General features: G+C 34.5%; 1 protein-coding gene across 6 annotated transcripts in view; it reads left to right on the top strand.

Annotated features, from left to right (window-relative positions):
- Positions 1-24,679, top strand: part of LOC123673246 (focal adhesion kinase 1-like) — a 335,822-nt gene that overhangs the window by 309,739 nt on the left and 1,404 nt on the right. The gene's annotated exons all lie outside the window — the stretch shown is intronic.

Here is a 24,679-nt window from a genome sequence, read left to right as displayed (position 1 = left end):
GTTCATTAGAAACGCGTTCATTGAAAAATTTCTTTTGGGGATTCGTTGGGAATTGCGTCGAATAATTTGGACGTTTTTGGGGGTAAACTCTTGTTTGCACTGACATTTTTTCTGGTGGTGTATTAATTCTTTGGTTGGGATTTGGTTTAAAAACATTAGTATTAGTATCAGTATGTCGAAAAACTTGTTTGTTTGAGGGATAGTATCTATTGATAGATAGATATATTCATTTCAATAATTGAAAACAACTTCATGTTACAAAAATGAAACAAGTCAAATTATTCACAGGTCTTTGATTAAACTGAATAGGTTGTGAGGGGAAATTTGAATTTGAATTCGAATTATAATTATTATTCGATCTAAAATGATAATTATCAGGAATATAATTTGATCTATAATTATTTGTTCTCGTATTGGGATTATTTCTGAAATTATTTTTTTCAGGGCGTGTTTGAAATTTTTGTCTTCTGCTCTTATCGAGTAAATCATATTGAGCTGAATTCGATATATAATCTTTAACTGCATTTACGGTTCCGTCGAAATTGAATAAGTCCTCAATTCTATAGGGGCATTTGATATAAGAACTGTTTTACAAGTCTTTGAAATGTTAGTTTTATATAATTGTTTTTCTGGATCTGGCATGGGATCGCGTCAATTCTATAATTTATTCTTATCTTTGAGGAAATTATCTTATCAATGAAATCTATTATATCTTCATTTTGCGACTTATTCAAAAATTGTAATTTGTGTATCAATACATCTAAATTAATTTGATCGCCAAATTTTATCTGTAAGAATCTCTTTAGAGAATTCCAATCATCAGGAATATCTGAAGTTGCTACCTCAGCTAACGCTCTTCCTACTAATTTACTTTTATCAACTGATAAACAATAACTTTTTACTATATTTTGTTCATTTGTGAACATCCTTAAATATTCTTCTGTACTTTTTATAAAAGAATGTAATTCATTCTCCACTCCTGAAAATCTTGGCGAAAGCATCCCGAACTTTTCCGGTAATGTTAAGTTTATATTTTCTAATGCCATTTTTACTGTTTGCGCTTTACGGCCTTCAAAATGTTTTATAGAAGTAATCTTGAATGAAAATTGGTAATCGGTTTTTTAAATGAGTAACCTAGAAAAAACTCTTATGTCTGTTTGTTAAAGAAACCTAGGAAAAACTGTTTTACAAGTTTTACACTCAAAACTTTGGGAAAAAGGGTGACTATTTTTTGTCCAGAATAGGGTAAACTGGGAGTCAATAACGGATAGGATTGCTAACCTTTTTTTTTTGTTTCGTATTCCTTGTAGTGAAGTCGTCTTGGGCGCTACTCCAAAGATTAGGGCTTCTGGGTGGTTTTCTTCTCAGGGTTGCTTCTCACTTTAACAGTTGGAACTGAAAGTCTTGAAAGTTTTACGTACTTTCACGACCGGCACTTTTTTCGAATTTCGGTTTTCGATCAGTTGCGTCGCACTTTTCTCGATCGAACTCGATAACGAAAAAACCGTATTAAAAATATTTTATTATTCAAAATATTTCAATATCGAAAAAATGTTAGCATTCCATCCTCGTCGCCAATTATGTTTTTGAGATGAATAACCTTGTTTTTAAAAAAAACTTTATTTACAAGAAAAAAAAGAAAGGTACAATGGGAACAAACCGTCATGAACTGTTTAAAAAGAATGCTTCTGAGTATTTATAACATTACTTATCTCTTATGCAAAAATGTGGCGTGATCCTAAGCGTCACACAAAGAATAGCTAAAATAGCAAAAATACATTGCAAGAACAAAGAGCGTATTATAGTTACAATGGGCATTCATTCCACCCACATTATCTTGTGTTTGAAATTGATGAGTTAACAATATTCTATCATGAAATATAAAGTAACAAATGAAGATTCGAAAATATGTCGTATGATCAGAATGGGGTCGTATTATGTAATTATACACGTTTTTTGTCTTTTTGTTGTTGTAACCGTTGGAGTTTTTTCTTTATGAAATGTGCACTTTGTCCATTCAGAAATTGACGATGACGCTCAAAGTCGAACCGCTTCACAGCAACGTATTTAGGCCAAAATTCCGGTTTGTACATTTCATCCTTCTTTTCAAGAGGAGCCGTAACAACGAATCACTTCAGTTGATTTTCGTCACTTGGAATTTCTTTAACCGTGATTGAATCCCCATGGAATCCAGGTTTTTTCGAAAGATAATCCTTAATATGAGTTTCATTAGCAACTCTTTTCACACGGTAGACGTATAGCCACACTTTCCGTTCACCTCCCGAGAAGCCAGTTTTATTTGCTTCATCCGAAATTTCAGCAGTTCCTAGATTTTTTATGTTTTTTCTTTGGTATTTAATTCTATTATTTCTACGACAATTGACTTCAGTGAATTCTTCTCTTTCATTCCAATTGTTTTGTACTGTTATATTTATAATGTTTGTTGTGTTTTAATTATTAAAATTGGAGGTTAGATTGTCATTTTCATTTGCGATTGATGTTTCCGTATTCAAAGGTCTATGATTCGAAATTTTTCTTGCTTGCAGATTTTCTTGTGGAGTCCTCTGTTGTCCAGAAGCTGATCTAGTCGCTCTTGCATATGTATAGGTTTCTGTTGTTCCTGTATTTGGTGTTTGCGTTTTCGACTCATCCTCTGTTAACCTTATTAATGGTATTTTTTCATTGATGTTTACCTTTGTTTTTATGTTTTCGAGAGTTTCAATTTTATCTATGAGTAGAGAATTGTTGAACTTCAATATTTCATTCTTATCCCTTGATTCTTTCAGCAAATCCTTAAGATATATTATCTCCATTGCGTTGTTATCTGATTTCATCTCCTCAGTTTGTTTTTATTTAGTTTCACTTGATCCGTAACAACAAATCACTTTATTTCCCGTTAGATATTTCAGATTTGGGTTCTTTTTCGCACAGGCTTGATGGAATATCGCGAAACACTGTATGCACACTTTAAACTTACAGTTTTTGGTAGCACAGCATTTAAAATATTGTAAATCTTTATCATTTCCATCGGAGACATCCGACAACACATCTTCTTCGTCCGCTATATTTAATAATCATATATCACAACCTATTGTGTTCCACCTCAAGTCAGGTATGTTATGAGATATTAAAGGTTCAGAACTTCGATAATTCGAATACTTCAAACATAATTGCCATTGACTAATTTTTTGCCTTATTGTATTATGTATTCCTGGCCAAAATATTGAATCTTTTGCTAAACCAAGTGTTTTTTTAATGCCTGAATGACTATAGTGTATCCTATCCATCATTTCATTTCTTAAATTTTCAGCGATTACAATAGCATTTCCTTTGGAAATCAATCCATCAAGAATATTCAATTCATTTCTATATGGAAAGTACAATTTCAAATTATGATTTAAATTTTTACTATTATTCGGCCAACCGCTTTCAATAATTTGCTTCAATTCCTGAAGTTTTTCGTCCTTTTCCGTTTCTGACTGTAATAAACTAATTTTTTCAGGTGTCGCATTTATACTATTTCTTATCAAACAAACTTGAGCTTCGATTTCCGATTCTGAAATATTATATGTGTCTGGTAAATATGCCCTTGATAGCGCATCAGCTAAAATCAAATCCTTACCTCTTTTATAAATAACATCAAAATCAAATTTTTGTAATTGTAGTAACATTCTTCGAAATCGTGCAGGACAACTATTGAGAGGTTTTTTGAAAATTTATAGTAATGGCTGATGATCGGTTTCAACGATAATTTTCCTTCCATAGATATATTCATAAAACTTTGTCATACCAAAACAAATTGCTAATAATTCCTTTTCAATTTGAGCACAATGCATCTGCGTTTCTGTTAAGGCCTTTGATGCATATGCACATGGTAAATTATTTTGAATTAATACCGCACCGAGGCCAGTTTTTGAACTATCTACTGACAACACTATAGGTTTGTTTCTATCATAAAACTGCAGTACCGGACCTGACACTAATATTTCTTTCAAATTATTGAAAGCTTTTTTCTGTTCATCCATACACAAAAATTCTACATCTTTTTTCAAAAGTTGAAGCAGTGGCCATGTGTTATGTGAGAAATTTTTTATATATTTACTTACATAAGTTAATATACCTAATATCCTTTGAATTCCTCTCTTATCTTTGGGTTCTGTCATTTCTAATATCGCTTTTATTCTTTCATCTGTAGGTTTTATTCCCTCGTGGGTTATTTCCTGGCCCATAAACTTTATTTGTTCTTGTCCGAATCTACACTTTTCTAAATTAAATGTAATATTATTTTTTCTAACTATCTCCAACACATTTCTCAATCTCTGATCATGTTCACTTTTAGTTTTTCCCCATACAATAATATCATCAATATAAATTTTAGAACCTGTTGATTTGAATAAATTTTGAAATTTCTGCTGAAAAACTTCTGGTGCAGGTTTCAGTCCATAAGTTAACCTCAAAAATTTAAACCTACCAAAAGGGGTACCAAAAGTACAAAGATCCGAACTTTCTCTGTCTAATTTAATCTGATAAAATCTCTGAGTAGAATCTAAAGTACTAAATATTGTTGCTCCGGCCATATCACTCGTAATTTGATCTAGAGTAGGAATCGGACAATATTCCCTTTTTATTACCTTATTCAGATCTTTAGGGTCTAAACATATTCTTAATTTTCTACTGGGTTTCTTTACAATCACCAGTGCATTCACCCAATCAGAAGGTCCCTCCACTTTTTGAATGATTTTATTAGAGATTACTATTCTTTAAACATTAAAATATTGATTGAGAATCATTATTCACTATGTAAAACATTATATCAAATACAATATCATGTTTTTTGGAATTCAATTTACATGTTCCTTTTACATCTAAAAGATCACATGTATAAGAAGCTAATTTTTGTTTAGTTCTTTGAATTAACGACTCACTCAAATTCAATTTTTGAAAAATTTTATATGGTAAAATATTAACCATGGCCCCTGTGTCTACTTTTAACTTAACTATTTTATCATTTACTTCAATTTCCGTAATCCATTCATCGCTTATCGAATTAATTCTTTCTACATTGCCAACAAAAAATGAATTTGAATAGTCTGTACCTGAAACTTGTATCACTTCGTCGACTTCTTGTTCCACGTTATTGACTCTTCTGGTCCTCTTCTGATTACAGCAGCTGGAAAAATGATTTTTTTTTCAAACGTACCATAATAACGTCATTTCTCGACTGACAGGATCATCGAAAAGTTCTACTTTTCCTCCGCCGGAGGGAAAAATACTTTTCCCTCCGGCGGAGGGAAAAGTGGTTGCTACGGAAACGATTAATTAGTTACCATGGACAAGAATAAATAATTCTGATTTAAACGTCATTATTTGAACGAACGAGTGTTAGAATAAGCCTTCTGTACTAGAATTATACATTATTTTCTCTAATTCACTGCATTCTTATCGAATTTAATGGAATATTTTCAATAAATATCATTTACTGATTTTTGCATTGAAAAATGTTGGTTGGCAGAACAGATGTCTGTATCACAAACTCAAAATTCAATAAGTATTGAAGACGCAATTATCAATGAATACATTTAAATATCTGATTTTGGAATGAACTAGATTCCTCCAGAAATAAAAGTATTGCGATAGAAGCAAGAAATAGAATAATTCCCCAGAAGTCAAAAAAATATTGGGAGAACGAATATACAAAATTCAACTAATGGAGCAGAAAAAATCATACTATTTACAATAGAAAACGTTGTTATCGCATATTTTGAATGTTTAAGCAAAATTCATGAAAGTTCAGCTTTATGGAAAAAAAAAACCTATTCGATGTAATGTTGTATACTCAACCTGTAACGTTATATTGATTTCGACAAATCAATCAAAATGACAAGCTTTATTGTAAAGAAAATATATTCCAAAAAAATCTAAGGTTTTAGATTTTGAAGACATTGAACAGTTTTTGAATTTGTTGATGTCAAGTTATGTATATTATCTTCGATGTTACCTGACATTTCATAATTTTGGAACAAAATTGCAGATAATATTTATTATCAGATATTCTAGTGCATGCAGAAGAATCGAGATGAGCAGCATGATTATAAATAATCGATCATCTGCCTCTCACCTGGCAAATAAGGTTATTTCTGAAATCTTGGCTAGCTATATTCCTGCATCGAGTAGTCAAAATTTGAACGTTCCCATTTTAAATACAATTTGCAAAGGTACTACAAACGTAACCACTACATACCTGGACTATCATTCCATGTAGGGATGCATTATGCATTCTAATGTAACAATCAAAGTTTTCAATAATTGTACTTTCAATGATATGGACTGAGAGTTCATTCAATCTTCAAATTATTATAGAATGAATAGAACATATCAAAACAAATCTCATTTATTTTCATAAAATCACATATTAGCACAATTGCAGTAATTCTTCTTTAGTAATCAAAAATATAAGTGCATTAATATTGTTGATGAGAATAATAATTCTCTCAATCATTTTTTCTGAACACTAATGATATTTATGTCGAAATTTTTAGGTTAGTTATATTACAATATATTTCATCAATGCCTTTCCATAACTTATCCGTAAAGAAAACATTGTAAACAATATTCTTCATCGAAAATATTTCTAGTTATTTCAATCCTTTTGGTTATCCAATGCAGTTATTAAATATATAAATAAGTATGTGTGGATTGTACATATTAGTATTTTCGATTTTTTTCACCCTGGAGAGTTCAACAATTCTGCAAAATAAATGTAAAGAGTAGTCATACGAGATGTAATAATTTTGCTTGATTCTACCTTCCATTTTATGAAACAACTTCTTCTATACTATTAGATAAGTTCGAGATAACATAGGATCTACTTGATATACAGGGTGTTTCCTAAACATGCGGCAAAAATTCAGGGGGTTGTTCCTTGGACTATTCTAAGAATATTTTGTCCTTTGATGATTTTTGAAAAACCTATTTGTTTCGAAGATATAGGGGAAACAAAATTTCAGATAATAACATTTTATTATGAAAAATAACATGAAAATTCAACTCAACCTACAAAAACTGTTGAAAATGACCACCTTTAGCCAGCATACAAGCATCCAATCTTCTCCTCATTGACTGCCGAACCCTTTCAAAAACACCAGGATCATTTCTTATTAAGTTACACCCAGCAATGATCCGATTTCGCAAGTCTTCCACATTTTCTACTGGAGTGGTATGAACTAATGCACTTATCAATTTTTAGTCAAAAAACTGGCCGTTTTTAGTAATTGGAATGTTGTTAAACAAATTTAAAAATAAATTGTACCTACTTAGTAAACACAGTGCGGTACGCATTTTTATTTAAACTATTATTAATTTTAAAAATATGAAAAATGTTGTTCGCCCTGTATCTTCGAAACAAAGAGGTTTTTCAAAAATCATCCAAGGACAAAACATGCTTATAATATTCCAAGGAACAACCCCCTGAATTTTTGCCGCATGTTTAGGAAACACCCTGTATTTCTATTTAGGCAAGTTCCAGGAATTTCGATATTACTATAGGTGTAGAGTAGATATTGTATTTGTTAATGTTCACGACTTGACTTCTGAGCAGAAATGAAAATAAACGATGAAGTGACAGATAAATCCGTGACGGCTGACGGAGAGTTCGGAGTACCAACATATGATAATGAATTTATAACCATGAAAGCTGTGCAAATCTGATATATTCTCGTGCGATTTTGTTCAGAAATTGATTGTATGAATTACAAAACGTTTGAAAAAAAATAGCATATTTCATTCGGAGTTCAAGTGACTTTTCATGGCTCGCTTAAATTGCCCGCCTCACTCCGTTCGGCGGGCAAACGTAAGCTCGCCATGAAAAGTGACACTTCTCCTCCTTGTGAAATAATATACTATTTCTTCTTGCAATTGAAGCACTCTTTACCTTATGCTGGACAATTGTTAACTGCATGGTTTCCTCCACATCTCTTGCATGACTTTATGTGATTTTTTCTGTTTACTGCGTCCACTTCTACATGGTAATTTTGTCCTTGAATTGCCTCACTTCTTTGTTTAGATGTTTCCAGTATCTGACATATGTGGACAGCTTCTTCTTACGTCATTTTGTCGTCTTTATCTTCTTGTAATAATTTCTCCCTTGTAGAGGTGTTCAGTATACCACAGATAAGGACAGTTTTGGTTAAACTTTCCTGAAGGCTTCCCAACTTACACTTCATTGAAGCTTCTTTCAAACTGGTGACAAAATTTTCTAGTGATTGGCCATTTAGTTGACGACTTAAAAAAATTTGTACCTTTCATAAGTAACATTTTCCTTAGGTAGAAAATGTTGTTCAAATTTCTCTATCAATTTCGAGAGTTGGTTCTTCTCCTCTTCTTCGAATGTGAACGTCGTATATATTCTGAAGCACTCTCAGTTGCTATTAGGTAGTTTCCGAAACGGCATCTCCATAACTTCCAATTTTCGGCCACGTTTCCATCCATCTTCATTGGAGAGATTCCACGATTATCACCCATTATTTTTATTTATTTAATTACCAAATGCTTAAACTGTTCGCAGCGCCATTTAAAGTGTATGGTTCTAATTTATAATAAGCTCTTGTTCACTTTATTCCGGTACAGAGTTGGGATTGACACCTGCACAGATTCTAATGTCCAGGAATTTGAGATCTAATATAATTTTCAAAGAAAGTCATTATCAGCCTATTATTATTATTATTATTTGAACTGGGGTCGTTTTGCTTCGGTAAGCCTTCCGGGAACTGCGACCATGCAGATCTTTTGTTCACTACCCTACTCATTCATAGAAACCCAGGGAGGTCGTCAACGACGTTAATAAAATTGACAACCTCCCTAGGGGCCTTGGCCATCATTATCAGCCTAAAATAATAAAGAATGTCGATCAAAAAATAAAAAACACTCAGCTTGTACAACAGAAATATTATAATCGTGGTGTCAAAGAACTGTCAGATATTGCAATAAATTCAAAAGTTTATATTCAAGTCAAACCAAAATCAAATTGGACAACTGGAATTATATTAGACAGATAAAGAGACAGAGTTTATAAAATCTGATTGGAGAATGGTGCAGAACTTTGTCGGAATCGAAAGTTTATAAAGGTGATTCATGAACAAAAAAGAGAAAACAAAGTAGGACATCATTCTCCAGGTGATTTAAAGAAAGAAGAAAATGTTCAATATTTTATAAGCAGTGAGGACGGTGATAATGTTATCATAGAAGAGACAAGTGTTGGTGAAACGAGTGTACCGTTAAGTGCTAATGTAGATTTAGATTTAAGATTGAATTCAGGATGTAAAAATGAAGATGTAGTTGTAAATAACCTGCCTGCAAATAAGACAACTTCTTCAGGCAGAGTGGTGAAACCACCAAAAAGGTTAAATTTATAAGTTTATTGTTTGATCGTTGATAAAGTTTATTTAGATTTAAGTTATTTAGCTAAGAAAGGGAGATGTTAGGTATGGAACGTAGCCCTAAATGTCAATAGTAGTCTATGATCAATGAAGAACACAGATACACGGTACCTGGCATAACCTGACATACGAAATGTGGTGTGACACTTGTAAGATATAACTGTACATAAATAAATACATATTAAATAAAGTTGTAAGTGAACCAGAGCTTATTATAAATTAGAACCATACACTTTACAATATCTATTTTCCACATGTTCTTATCATGGATTGAAAATGCCACATCGACTGTCACTGGATCTCCATCCGCAGCACTTGGATTGCGGTATAGGTAAAAGTCTTTGTGTTTTCGACTTCTCTGGTTTCGACTTACTTCAGCAACATCAACTTCATGTTCTGATACATAGTCACTATGTGTGTCGTTCTCTGGATCTCTAAACACATCAGCTCTATTCGACGCTGTAGATATATCAGGGGAATCAGAATCAATGGTTTGCACTTCTGGGTCGGACGGAAGTTCTCCCACTGCTTCAGCAGTCTGCTCTTCTCCAACTGGCACTGATACCTGATTCATTTACTGTTTGAGTTGGTTCTTCAAACATAATGACATCTCTACTTGTCGTAGCAGTATTAGTAGCCGGGTCATAGAGTCGTACCCCTTTATATCTTTACCATAACCAACAAAAAACTTCTTGACAGATTTTTGTCCCATTTACCGAATCTCTCCTTAGAAACATGAACCATGGCAAAACTACCAAATACTCTAAAGTAAGTTATATTTGGTTTTCTGTTAAACCACATTTCATAAGGAGTTTTCTTATCTAAACCTGAAACTGTGCACCTATATCTTAAATGAACTGCTGTGTTCACTGCTTCTGCCCGAAATTTCCTAGGTAGATTGTCCTCAAATAGCATACATCTTGCTTTCTCAACATTGCTTCTGTTCAGTCTCTCATTTAGCCCGTTCTGTTCAGGTGTATAGGAATTTGCTCTCTGGTGAACTATACTATGTAATTCTAAAAACTATCAAAATGTCGGTTGACAAATTCACCTCCATTATCTGATCTGAATGTTTTTATCCCAAAATTTAGCTGATTCTCTACAGGAGACTTGAAAATCTTAAAAACTTCATATTCGTCTCAGACAATAAATGAAAGACATTCTCGTATAGTCGTCGACCAGAAGAAAAATATACTTCGACTCACCTACAGTTATTGGCTCCATGGGACCAAAATCATCACCATGGATGACCTCCAACGGTTTTCTTGCTCTCGTTCCAATATTCTTAAAAGGTAATCTGGTCTGTTTTCCTTCATAACAAATGAAACAGTTGCACATACCTCTGTTATTCTTGTCGGAACAATTTATTCCATCAACTGATCCATTTCTCATTTTTTCGAAGTCGCTATTGTTGACATGTCCAAGTCTTCGATGCCATACATCACTTGTTACTGTCAGTAAACACTTCTGCTCCATCTGAAGTTTCAACTTGTACACACCTCCAACCATCTCAGCTACAGTCACTAGCTTGTTGTTCTCGTTGAAAATTCTTCAACAATTTCTATCGAAGGAAACTCGATTGCCATTTTCAACATCTGTTCCTCAACAACTATGTGCGAACTCGCACCGTAATCAATGTACCAATCCGAAACGCGATGTCACCAGTAAGAAACGCGGCAGTAAAAGCACTTTGCGATGCTTTTTGCTTCTATACAAAGGACATTTATTCCTATAGTGTCCAAGCTTCTTGCACTTGAAACACCTAACCTCAAATTTCGAAGTTTCTGATTTCCCATCTTGACGTTACTTTTGACCGACTGATTATTAGCACTTTTATAACTACTGCAATTTGATCATTGGTTGACATACAGAGCGCTTCCTGTATTACCGACGTCACATTGCACAATCAGCTTCGACTTTATAGAATCTGCTATTATCACCATTCCAGAATGTTCGATCGCCATTATCATTGGCATGTGCTCATCAGGTAATCCGGCAAGTAATAAGGAACCAATGCACACATCGTCGATATTAAATCCAGTACCACGAAGCTTCTGGTTGTTTCTATGATCTGATTCACATATTGAACCATACTATCACAACATTCTAGCCTCGTTGATATTAAATTCCTAAGTAAGCTTATTCGTCTGTCAAAGCCCGAATCATCAAACATTGTTTGTAGCTTACCCCACAAAGATTTCGCCGTAGTCGCCTCTTTCACGTGTACATACAAGGATGGATCAATCGTCAGGATTAAATTCGCCTTTGTCTTTTCATCCTCTTCAACTTCACCAGCTGTCATCACATCGGATATTTTTTCCACGTGCTTTTTCAATCCTTCGAGAATTAAAAAGTTTTTAACGGCAAATGCCCACTCGTCGTAGTTTCACGCCCTTTAAGTTCCGGAACATTAACTAAATAGCTCGACGACATTTTTTTTACTGAGATTCACTGCGATCTACGTTTAATTTCACATAAAACTCTCAAAAAAATAGCAACACGTGATCTGGGCCCATAACCTGTTTAATTATTAGGAGTTTCGATAGGAGATATTCTAACAAGGAAAAAAAACGGACGCTTCAATTCAGATCTGAGAAGCAACACATGACCAACTTGTCACAGATTACAGATACTAGCTTTATTCACAGATCATCATCGACAGTCATAGAAGAACATAGAACAGAAATGGTCTCCGCCTAAGGCGTTGTCCTAATAGAACGCGAATGCGCGATGCGAGCGATGCGACCATCGCGTGTTCGCGCGACGTCAAAAACTGGGTGTCCTAATAGAACGCGAATAAGCGATTACGCGAAAAATGGGCGCGATTTGACGACGGGAGCGAGCGTGACCGGGCAGTGGCACGGTCGATACCAACAACCATGGACGTCAGACACGCAAAATGTTTGCTGTCGGGAAATATTTGGATGACGTTTTGTGCGGATTTAGATGGAAATGAAAAAAAACAACGTGGGACGCAAAGTGCTTTGTTAAAAATGAGACCAAATCGTGGTGAATTTCACAATCAATATTTTGACTTACGAGAAGAGAAGATTTTTGTTGTTATGGAATCTTAATTAGTTATTCAAGATGACATGAGTATGACTCTGTCAAAAAGTTATGTGGATTTCCGTAAATTAATGGATAAAGCTTATTTTTTTTGTTGTAATGGAATCTTAATTAGTTATTCAAGATGACATGAGTATGACTCTGTCAAAAAGTTATGTGGATTTCCGTAAATTAATGGATAAATCTTGATTTCAATTGCTAGCAAAACGAGAACTTCGACTTTGGACACCTGCTGTGAAAAAAAAATCCTTGAAACAAAACGAGCAAGTAACATCAAAAAATTGGGCATTTTAGACAGATTCAGAAATGGTACAATACACGAATCTTATGCCCATAAAACTAGGTATTTTCATCATTTTACCAATGCCCCACTTAACTAAGTTGAAACTAGGAACCCCGCTATCAGGTAATTTTGCCGCTTGCTATGACATTACATTTGATACCGGGCTTTGTTATTATTTGTTAAAGTCACAATATGGAAAAAGATGGATTAGGGGAAGCGAAAAAGGAATATTATTGAAAAAAAAGGTAAATTAATTAAAAACAGACTTAACTTTCGATTATTTATTTAATTCTTAAATCTAACTTACAGTAAATGTTCAAACTGTTTCCCTCGGACTCTAATGCATAAATGACACCGTTTTATAAAATTACGCAGGCGCGGTACCACTCCGACGTTTTCGCACGAATTTCAATTAGGACACCTATTCAAATTCAATATGTTTGATCGCGCGTTCGTACGAACTAAGTTCGCGCGAATAGGGTTTCAAACATTTGAGTCGCGCGACCGCGTCGTGCGATTGTCAGTTAGGACACCTATTAGAGTTCAATATGTTTGATCGCGCGTTCGTACGAGTAAAATTCGCGCGAACTTACGATGATCGCGCATTCGCGAGCATGAGCATGAGCATGAGCTCGTTCTAACACTTCCAATGAAGAATCTTGAAATCACATGTAAAAAAAATCAATTCTAGTGAATGAAGAATATAGAAATGTTCTAATATACAGGGGTTACCAAAAAAGGTGACCCCGTTTCTAGGATTTGTAGAAAACTGAAAAATAATTGGGGTTTGCTCAATAAAAGACGGGATCACCGTTGAAACAACCTATATAATATTACACCAAATGTTTGCAAGATTCTTGAATAAAATAAAATAGAACGAATACATATTCATAAGTCAAAAATACCGAAATACACATACCTTGTGTATAGTAAACATAAAAAATCCAACTTCCCCCTGACACTTCAATTGAAGAATGCTTACCTATCACACTACGAGATACAAAAGGCAGTAGGGCATGCAAAGTTTCAGTATTGCTTCAAAAACAAATATGTGTTCCGCTTAGTGAAGGCGGTTTTGAAATTTTTAATTGCAGGAAATGTTGACAAATGCTGCAGAGCGGTACAAACTTATGTTGTATTTAACAATCAAGGATGAAATATGAAATGGTGGCCAGCAAACTGAGCCGAATTACCGCCCCTCAAAAAAAGCGCCTGTAACAGCCTCTTCACTGTTTCACTCCTAACGCCGGCCTTAATTTATACATAGGCTGAATTATTAAATTAAATCGTTATATTTTCACGAAATATAATAATAATAATCTTCATTTTGAAGAATAACCTGAATACATAAGTTAGCAAGTTGAATAATTATTAAACAAAAATGTCAAAATCAAGAATCGGTGAGCTTTATGTTAGTCTCCCCAACAAATACTCTTCCACTGAATATGGTTCTAGGTCCATCAGCAACGTATGGACTTCTTTTTTGAACCTATTAATAGGACCAGCTATTTTTATTTTATCTGGCAATCTGTTGAACAACTTTGAACAGCTATACAGGGCAGTCTTTTTCGTCATAGTTAGGTGATGGATTGGGAATGAATAGTTGGTTGTTCTAGTTCCATAATATATATTGAGTTTTTGGGTTTAGGTACCCAAATTTATTCCAGTGAAATACTCTTTATTTTTATTCAGCAATGACGACGTTTCGGCAATTGTTTGTAGCCATTCTCAAGTCTAAGAAAATTATCCTACTTCAAATATTACAATAAATACTATAATATTTCAAAAACTCTTCAGAACACATAGAAATAAATACAATAAATACTATACAATTTTAGATACTCTCAAAAAACATAAAAAAATCACTCACATACAACAGAACACAAGACAGGAAAACTAGAGAATTCACCATTATGAAATAGGTATTTCTACAACAAAGTAGGCTCCATAGAATGCTGGTTTCTTCAAAATCCATATAGTGACCTAGTTTCAAAACATATTCGGCTAAAGCCGTACTTTCTGCCTTATTCGTCCTAATCGTGCTCTTATGTGTGGAAATTCCGTTCTTCAACTTTTGTTTTGTTGTTCCAATATATTTAAGATTGCAGGTTTTACAGGGAATTGAATAAACTAGATTTGACTGATCCCATTTTTCAGTTTCATCTTTGATTTTTGTATAAATAGTATTCAGCTTGTTTCCACTTTTAAAAATTACTGTATATCCATATTTTTTCATGATGTTTTTCATTTTTTCTCCAGCACCCTTTATGTACGGTAATACTAACATTTTTGTCAAGTCTATTTCTTTTTTTGTTTTCTGTTCCTTGTTGAAATGAAGGAAAATGCGGTTCTTCACTATTTTTTCTATCATTTTATTAGGGAAGCCATTTTCAAGTAGTACTCGTTTTACTAAGGCCAATTTTTCTTCTTTATGTAAAGGTGAAGAAAGTTTTATTGCTCTATCACTAAGTGCTATAGCCACTGTTTCCTTTTTTTTTTGGGGTGACATGATGAATAATGAAGGTTCCTTCGGGACCAAGTGGGCTTTTGGTATCAACTTGTTACAATACTTCCATTATTTCTTCTCAACAAAACATCTAAAAATGCGATTGCTCCCTTTTTTTCTTTTTCAATTGGGAAGTTTATGTTCGCATGAAAACGAAAAAGGGAAAATATCAAAATCATAGAACAAAACTTATGAAAAGTTATCCCAAGAAATATGTTAGAGAAGTTCAAAAGTTTTGAGACTAAAAAACTAAATAAAAGGTTTTTGGCACAAAAGGAAAAACAAACAAGAAAGGTGGAAAGACTAATTAATAAAAATAATGTTAACAACATAAATGAAAATTGGCTAAAGAACTATACTGATGTAGTCATTCCAGCAGAAGTAAGTGAGGTGCTACAGTTAGGAGATAATTATGGAATCAATTACGTCAAAGGCCGGTTAACCATAATCCCAATAATAACAGAAATTGAATATACGATAGAGAAATTATTAATACAAATAAAAAACGAAATAAGAGGTTGTATAACAAATGTACTACAAAACACCCAAAATCAATAAGAACATAATAAAGGTGCTGATGTTCTCGCAAAAAAGATCAAGAAAACAAGGAACTTCCTTCGTGAACATGAAGAAATAATGGTACTTAAAGTTGATAAAAGAAACACCACTGCCATTGTTCACAAAGAAGAATACGAAAACAAAATGGCACAGTTACTGAATGATCAGAATATATATATAAAAAAATCAATACCTATAGACCTCACTAATTCTCTACAGGAAAAAAATAACAAAACCATTAAAGATTGGAAATCAGAAAATCAGTGACGGCTCGTAAGGGGCGGCATAATTACAAAAACTTCTTCGATAAGGATGAACTCAAACGTGAATTACAAATTTTGTACTCGGACAATGCTATCTTCGGCAATTCAAATACGCTGAAAATGGTATTACGGAATTCATTTTCTCAAATAATATTGTTTCCGATATTCCTGAATTATATAAGTTATTTTTTATGATTTTGTCCCTGCCACCAACATCCGCGTCAGTAGAAAGAAGTTTTTCAGCGCTCAAAAGAATAAAATCTTTCAGTAGGAACACGATGTCTCAAGACCGTTTAAATAACCTGGCACTGATATCAATCGAAAGAGGTTTAGTTAAAGAACTAGCCAGAGGAAACATTTTTTTCGAGAAAATAATTGATGACTTCGCGACAAAGAAAGATCGTCGAATTGATTTGATCTATAAATATGAATAAAGGGTACGCAAGCTCATACATTTTTGACCAGAATACATGCGGTCATTTCCACAATATTTTTTGTGGTATTTATAAGATTTTTTTATATTTTATATAAGTTTATATAAATAAATATATATTAACAAATAGATTTCCACGTCACCCAAAAGGTACTATTTGACGACGCGTTGGTTTTCTGTTTTTCAATATATATATATATATATATATATATATATATATATATATATATAGTAATCTGAGATAAGAGCCTTTTTAACTAAAAAACTAAACACAGAAAGAAAATAAAATTCGATGTTTCCATAACTAAATTTGACAAATCAAGAATTGTAATGAATCATTCGTAATTGAAAATTGTATTAGTTTATGGATTTCTCAACAATACCAACGAAAAATTAATTAAAATTCATGAAATGTAAAATTTAGTTCCAAACATCGAATTTTATTTTCTTTCTGTGTTTTACGGAAGTAACAGACAGTTATTCCCACAGTTATAAATAGCGGTTTTTCCTCATTTGAAGTTCTTCCCCGATAACTCTTGAAGTATTCATTTTAGGTATAGGGTTTGCTTAAGTAACACCCACTATTTTTGTACGTAGAATCGACTGAAATAATAAAAAATATAGGTTCTAATTTGAAAATCTTGAGTTTTGATGAATTTGAGTTGTCCAAGTTCATGATCCTCTTATCTTATAAACACAACATTTTTGGTCCAAGCCGAAAACAGTCTTATAATACTACGTATTTGCGTGAACGAAACAAAATAAATTTTTCTCGAAAAAGGCTTTTTCTGCTGAAATATTCAAAAAAATGTGAGTCCTTATCGCCACCTTTTTTTTCATAAGAATCCCAATAATTCATGAACTGTTGAATTTTCACCCAAGGTATGGCATATTGCCGAAATTGCCATCAAAAAAGCTATCTAACGATGCAATAATATACTGGGTGTGCCATTTGAAATAAGGAAGTAGTAGTCTGTTTCCGGTATAACCGCAAGTTGTAGAGATCTGAAAATATTTTAGGGACAAAGATCATTGTCTCAAACATCAATATGCAAATTTTCAGTTCAAAATTATGATTAGTTTTCCAGAAACGTCTAATAGGCCATCGAGTTTGGGACACCCGATATGTATATGTGTGTGTGGCCGACCCACATCTCGAGGGCACGAGCCGTCACTGCAGAAAATATGATAACACTACAGGATTATAATAAATTAATGTGCTATACATCTGTTTGTCCTATAATATATGGACTTCTGAAGATCTATAAGGAGGGAAGACCACTGAGCCCCATTGTGGCTAGCATGACATCACCATCTTACAATATGGGGTGTTTTCTAAATAGTATTCTACAGAACATAGTCGGGAAAACGGATTCCTTCGTCAAAGATTCTTGGCAGTTTGTTGAATATATAAGAAAAGTTAAAATACCCACTGATCATGTTCTCGTGTCCTTGGATGAAGTATCACTTTATACGAAGATTCCAGTAGAGTTTATTCATTTATTTATTTTAAACGGTACTACCATTATACAAAGAGAAAAAAAAATAATTGGATACAAAACATACAAATGAAATATTTCAACAATTACAATTGTAACAAACTTAAAAATATCATCAAAATGAGACAAAAAGAGCTTACAAACTCATCAAAGTAGATACATCCCCCCTCAACCTTGACAACGCGCCACTGAATATATCAACCCCGAGAACACTCACTGTATTAGTGTTCCCCATCTTCCTCGGCAATGGAGAATGAAAACTATAATTAGTTCTTGATAAACCGGGCCTAAACAGATCAGCTCGCCTAATCGGTCTTGGAGGAATATTCAGGTTGAAGTGAAACAGCAACTCCGGAGAGTAGACAAGTCCCCTATAAATTTTTGCCACGAATAGCACGTCAGCCGAGAACCTTCTCGATCTTAAAGAAGGCAGCCGCAGCCGGTCACGCATATGACTCGCCGAGAACAGTCGAGAAGCAATGCCAAGCCTGAATGAAACATGCTTGAGAAAATTATTTTGGAATATCTCAAGAAAGAGTACATTAATCAAAGTATATGGGGACCAAAAAAAAGACGAAAATTCAAGAGTTGGTCTCACAAGTGCATACAGGTATCGAAGAGTCTCAACGCTCCTAAAATCTCTCGTGTTTCTGATTATGAAACCTAGAGTCTTGAGTGCTCTAGAAGAAATTGCCTGAAAGTGTGGCTTGAAGGATAATTCACAATCATAGGAAACGCCAAGATCCCTCACAACACCTATACGCTCTAAGGGACAACCCTCAATAAAAAAAGTTGAAGTATCGGACTCTGAACTCTCGAAATTGACATCGACTTACACTTACTTATATTCAAAGACAAGCAGTTCTCAGCTCACCATCTCTCTAATGCCTCCAAATCGGACTGCAAACAAATAATGTCTGAAATGAACTTAACCGACATGAAAAGCTCCAGGTCATCGGCGAATAAAAGGAACTTAACGAATCGGATCACGGAACCAATATCATTAATAAATATAAGGAATAACATCGGTCCCAGATGACTACCCTGGGGCACTATTGATGTGACAATGAGTTTTCCATTTATTTTCACGAACTGAATCCTATTAGTGAGATAAGAGACCAAGCCGATGAAGCCGACCGTAAAAACCAAAGTCTCTGAGCTTTCTTGCTAGAATGGGATGGCAAACAGTATCGAACGCCTTAGAAATATACAACTTCTACCTGTTGACGATAATCCGAAGCCTCAATAACATATTGAACAAAATTCAGTAAATTTGAATCAACATTTCTACTCTCATAAAATCCGTGTTGTTGTGGAATTATTCTACCATAAACTTGAGATTTAATCAGGCTGAAAACAATAGATTCAAACAATTTTGGGATGACACTCAAAATTGTTATCGGCCGATAATTAGTGATATCTTCTCTGGGACCAGATTTGTGAATAGGCTTCACAAAACCAGACTTCCATGACTTAGGAAACACCCTATCATTCAGTGATTTGTTGAAAATTATTTGCAGTGGTAATGCGATGAAGTCTTTACACTTTTTAAGAAAGATAACAGGAATATTGTCTGGGCCAGGTCCCTTGTTTATATCGAGGGCATCGATACCGTCCAACACCTGTTCCACATGAATCATTGGAATATTTATCATATCATCGGTTAAGCAAGATAAAGGTTCACTGTCGTTACAGGAGATATTATCGTTAGTTCTATAAACAGAAAGGAAAAACTCAGCTATATTTTTTTCAGTTTGGATCTCTGAATCTTTGAAATACATTGCTGAGGGAAAGTTTTTATCCGATTTTCCTCTATATATGAACTATAACATTCTTCGGCCAGGGATTTACAATGAGATCTAAGATTACAGAAGAGCTGGTAATCGTCCAAGTGTTTGAAGATTTATACTTTTTATGAGCCAACTTTTTTCAAATATTGCATTTTTCAGTTCGGCCGAAAACCAACTTGGAAATGTGGAGTTCCTGATCTTAATCTTAGGTACAAATCTGTTAACATTGCTGGATATCAGCTCGTGAAATACATCAACTAGAGAGTCAACATCACTACAATCATCGAACCTTTCAACCCAGTCTATGGATGACATAAAATCAATTATATTTTCATAATTAGCTGCCTTAAAATTATGAGCTATTATCTCTGTACTACATCTACATGACTGAGGAGCCTTCACGCTTAAAGTGAGTGCTGGATGGTGATCATCCAGCCTAGACAGAACCTCATTTGCTAAACTTATTCTGAGGAACTGAAAACTGGAGAAAACAAGATCCAACATTCTATTGTTTGAATTAAAAATGCAGTTCTTTTGATGAAGATTCAAAAAACAAAAAGAATCAGCCAAAACTTGAACCTGCTGAGAAAGAATAGAATCTACACCCAAGTGGTCGTTAGTCCATACGGCATGAGGAAGATTATAATCTCCGGTAATGAATATCCGGTCAGGTTCAAATCTTTCAACTGCTTGTTCAAAATTCTCACAGTGTTTTTCATAAAGACCTACGACAGCTTGAGGTGGTATATAGGCTGTAACAAAGAGATACTTCAGCTGACCAATCCTCACAACAACCAACAGATCCTCAACCGAGACGTGAACACGTGGCACTCTATGTACACAAAAAGTCTTCTTCACAGCAATCATACACCCACCACCTCTGGTTCTTTCAATAGTTGAAGACGTGCGATCTGTCCTAAAAAGTCCACCAGTTGAAGTTCAGCATCATCAATGGAGTCATCCAACCATGTCTCGGTGAGCAAAATTATATCGTTGGCTTGGACTGGTCATTAGATTTGAGAGCAGATAGTTCACTCTTCAGTGAACTCAATTCAGCCTCCTGTGATATCAGCTTGGTGGACATGCAAGTCATCTCTTTCTGGAGTTCAACAATTTGTGATAAATATTCATTCTCCATTTCCTTCTCAAAGCCTTCGAATTGTTTCTGGAGGAATAGTGATAGCTGATTAAACAACTGGTCAGTGTCTCTAGAAGAGTGACTTAGTTTGCAGCATGTTATTACGCCGTCTGATGCAACCACTCGAGCCTTACTTGAACAAGAGGGATGGAATTGAGCTCCACACTCAACACAGCTGACAGAATTAACCACCTTTCTCCCACAATATGCGCATTCGCTTTCGGTCTCTTGTGAAACCATTATAGAAATTATATCGTCGACACCTATGGATGGACAGCTGTTAACTTCAATGAAAGGATAAAGCAGAATGATCGTAGATTCTACGAATTTTCCGCAAATTTTCCACAAATAAAGTATTTTAAGTTCAATGGGAAACCACCCTGATCACAATTCACTGAGATAGTGTCCAAAACTAGCGGAAACCAGGAAACAAACGAAAAACATCGAAATAATTCAAAAACTGAAAAAGGATGGATGATGGATTATTTATTCAAAGTTTAACATCTGATATTTCCATAAATTTTGTGAGAAATTTGTTTGGCGAGAAGATTTCCCAAGTATATAATTGCATATATATTTTCGCATCTCAGAGATCATGAATACAAATAATAATAACGATGGTGCTTACTCTGTTGTAGAAATACTCATTTCATAATGGTGAGAGAATTATCTAGTTTTCCTGTCTTGTGTTCTATTGTATGGGATAGTGATTTTTTGTGTTTTTTAAGAGTATTTAAAATTGTATAGTATTTATTGTATTTATTTTTTTGTGTTCTAAAGAGTATTTGAAATATTATAGTATTTATTGTAAGATCTGAAGTAGGATAATTTTTTTAGACTTGAGAATGGCTACAAACAATTGCCGAAACTTCGTCATTGCTGAATAAAAATAAAGAGTATTTCACTGGAATAAATTTGGTCACCTATACCCAATATACAGGGTGTTTCCTAAACATGCGGCAAAAATTCAGGGGGTTGTTCCTTGGACTATTCTAAGAATATTTTGTCCTTTGATGATTTTTGAAAAACCTATTTGTTTCGAAGATATAGGGGAAACAAAATTTCAGATAATAACATTTTATTATGAAAAATTACATGAAAATTCAACTCAACCTACAAAAACTGTTGAAAATGACCACCTCTAGCCAGCATACAAGCATCCAATCTTCTCCTCATTGACTGCCGAACCCTTTCAAAAACACCAGGATCATTTCTTATTAAGTTACACCCAGCAATGATCCGATTTCGCAAGTCTTCCACATTTTCTACTGGAGTGGTATAAACTAATGATTTTAGATGGCCCCATAGGAAATAATCTAAGGGGTTTAAGTCCGGGGAACGAGCAGGCCATAAATGAGGTCCACCTCTTCCAATCCAGCGATCTCCGTATGTTAATTAATTTTTATTTAAACTATTATTAATTTTAAAAATATGAAAAATGTTGTTCCCCCTGTATCTTCGAAACAAAGAGGTTTTTCAAAAATCATCCAAGGACAAAACATGCTTAAAATAGTCCAAGGAACAACCCCCTGAATTTTTGCCGCATGTTTAGGAAACACCCTGTATATTATTCTGACTAAGGTGCAGAACTTACTAAAGAAGCTAGTTCCATAAACATTTTGGGGTTGAACCTCCTTAAAAAATTCCGTATTCTTATAGAAGTACAGCAAGCAATCCTGGATGTAAACTACACTCAGGGTCAGGATTTTTGCTCTTCTAAAATGCCCTCTTCATGACTCTCTGTATCCTATTCCTGCCATGATTCTAATGACCCGTTTTTGCACCACAAAGATTTGTTTGATGTCTCTGCTATTTCCATAAAAAACTATCCCATAGCGGAAGACTGATTCGAAGTTCGCATGGTATATCATTTTAATCGTTGCTTCATATACATATCTCGTTAGTAATTTATTTACTAATATTATACAATTGCAATTCTTATTTGTTTGCAATTGTAATATTTGCTTAAAATCCAAATACAATAAAACGTAAAATAACCAGCTAACAGCGGGACCAAACTGCTCTTACGTCACAATTCAAAAACTCATTAATACTAATGGGTGATTTTTTAAGAGGTTTAGAACTTTAAAAAAAAAACACAAAAAATTCGAAAAAATGAATGAAATATTTATTTGAATCGATAGTTTGAACCTTGCAATTTAATGTTTAAAGATAATTTCATGCAAATGTTGACCGCGGCTGCGTCTCAGGTAGCCCATCCGCTGAGTCCAATTTTGGCATACTCTTTCACACATATCGGCCGGTATCTCACGAATGAATGCATGGATGTTGGCTTCCAGTGCGTCAATCGAAGCGGGCTTGTCCCTATAGACATTAGCCTTGACATACCCCAACAAAAAATAATCTAATGGTGTCAAATCGCACGATCTAGGCGGCCAATTGACCGGCCCGAAACGTGAAATTAACTGTTCACCAAACTCGCCTCGCAATTGCGCCATTGTTTCGCGTGCTGTGTGGCATGTGGCACCGTCTTGTTGAAACCACATATCATGCAAGTCAAGAACTTCCATTTCGGGCAAAAAAAAGTTTGTTATCATCGCTCGGTAGCGTTCACCATTGACAGTAACGCTGCGATTCGCATCATCTTTGAAGAAATATGGCCCAATAATGCCGCCGGCCCATAAACCGCACCAAACAGTGGCTTTTTCGGGAAACATTGGTAGCTGTTGCAATGCTTCTGGCTGATCTTCACTCCAAATGCGGCAATTTTGCTTATTTACGTACCCATTCAACCAAAAATGAGCCTCATCGCTGAACACAATTTTTCGATAAAAAAGCGGATCCTCGGCCAGCTTTCCAAGAGCCCATTCACCAAAAATTCGGCGTTGTGGTAGGTCGACTGGCTTTAGTTCTTGCACCAGCTGTATCTTAAAAGGCTTTACGCCCAAATCCTTCCGCAAAATTTTCCGCGTAGAGCTGTAACAAAGGCCTAACTGCTGGGAACGGCGCCGAATCGACATTTCGCGGTCTTCTGTCACACTAGCTGATACGGCCGCAATATTTTCTTCACTACGCACAGTACGTAAACGTGTTGGTGGTTTAATGTCCAACAAAGTAAATTTGGTGCGAAATTTGGTCACAATCTTCCGAATAGACTGCTCAGAAGGTCGAGAATGCCGACCATAAAATGGAAGCAACGCGCGATGAACATTTCGAACCGAGCACGAATTTTGATAGTAAAATTCAATAATTTGCAAGCGTTGTTCATTTGTAAGACGATCCATGGTTAAATTGCAAACCAAACTGAAGCTGTTTGACAGTGACACAAGGTACTAAACACACGTCAGCTGTCAAAACCAGTGTTGCCAAAACCAAACCAGCTAAAAAATCACCCGTTATAAAAATCACATTGATGCAGCAGATTCTTAAATCTTTGCTTGAACTTATCTGTGGGCAAGTCCTGAATAGCCAAAGGAATTCTATTAAGAAGCTTCATACCCACATATAGGAAGCACCACTTTGTGATTTACTTAAGCGACATCTTTCAGTTCTAAATTGATGTCTTCCTCGCGTATAATAATCATGATTAGACCGATAATATCGAAGTTACCCCTATTCTTGTGCACAGTAAAAGTAAAGTCCAGTAAATTATCTTTTTTTATGAAAAAATGTACTGAAAAACGTCCAAGAATCGAAAGAATATCCTTCATCTAGTATTTATTTTATTCAAATATTCATCATTACGAAC

Source organism: Harmonia axyridis, chromosome 1 (genome assembly GCF_914767665.1).
Source record: "Harmonia axyridis chromosome 1, icHarAxyr1.1, whole genome shotgun sequence".
NCBI lineage: Eukaryota > Metazoa > Arthropoda > Insecta > Coleoptera > Coccinellidae > Harmonia > Harmonia axyridis.
Note: the sequence above shows the minus strand (reverse complement) of the source record. Positions and strands in the feature narration are given on the sequence as shown.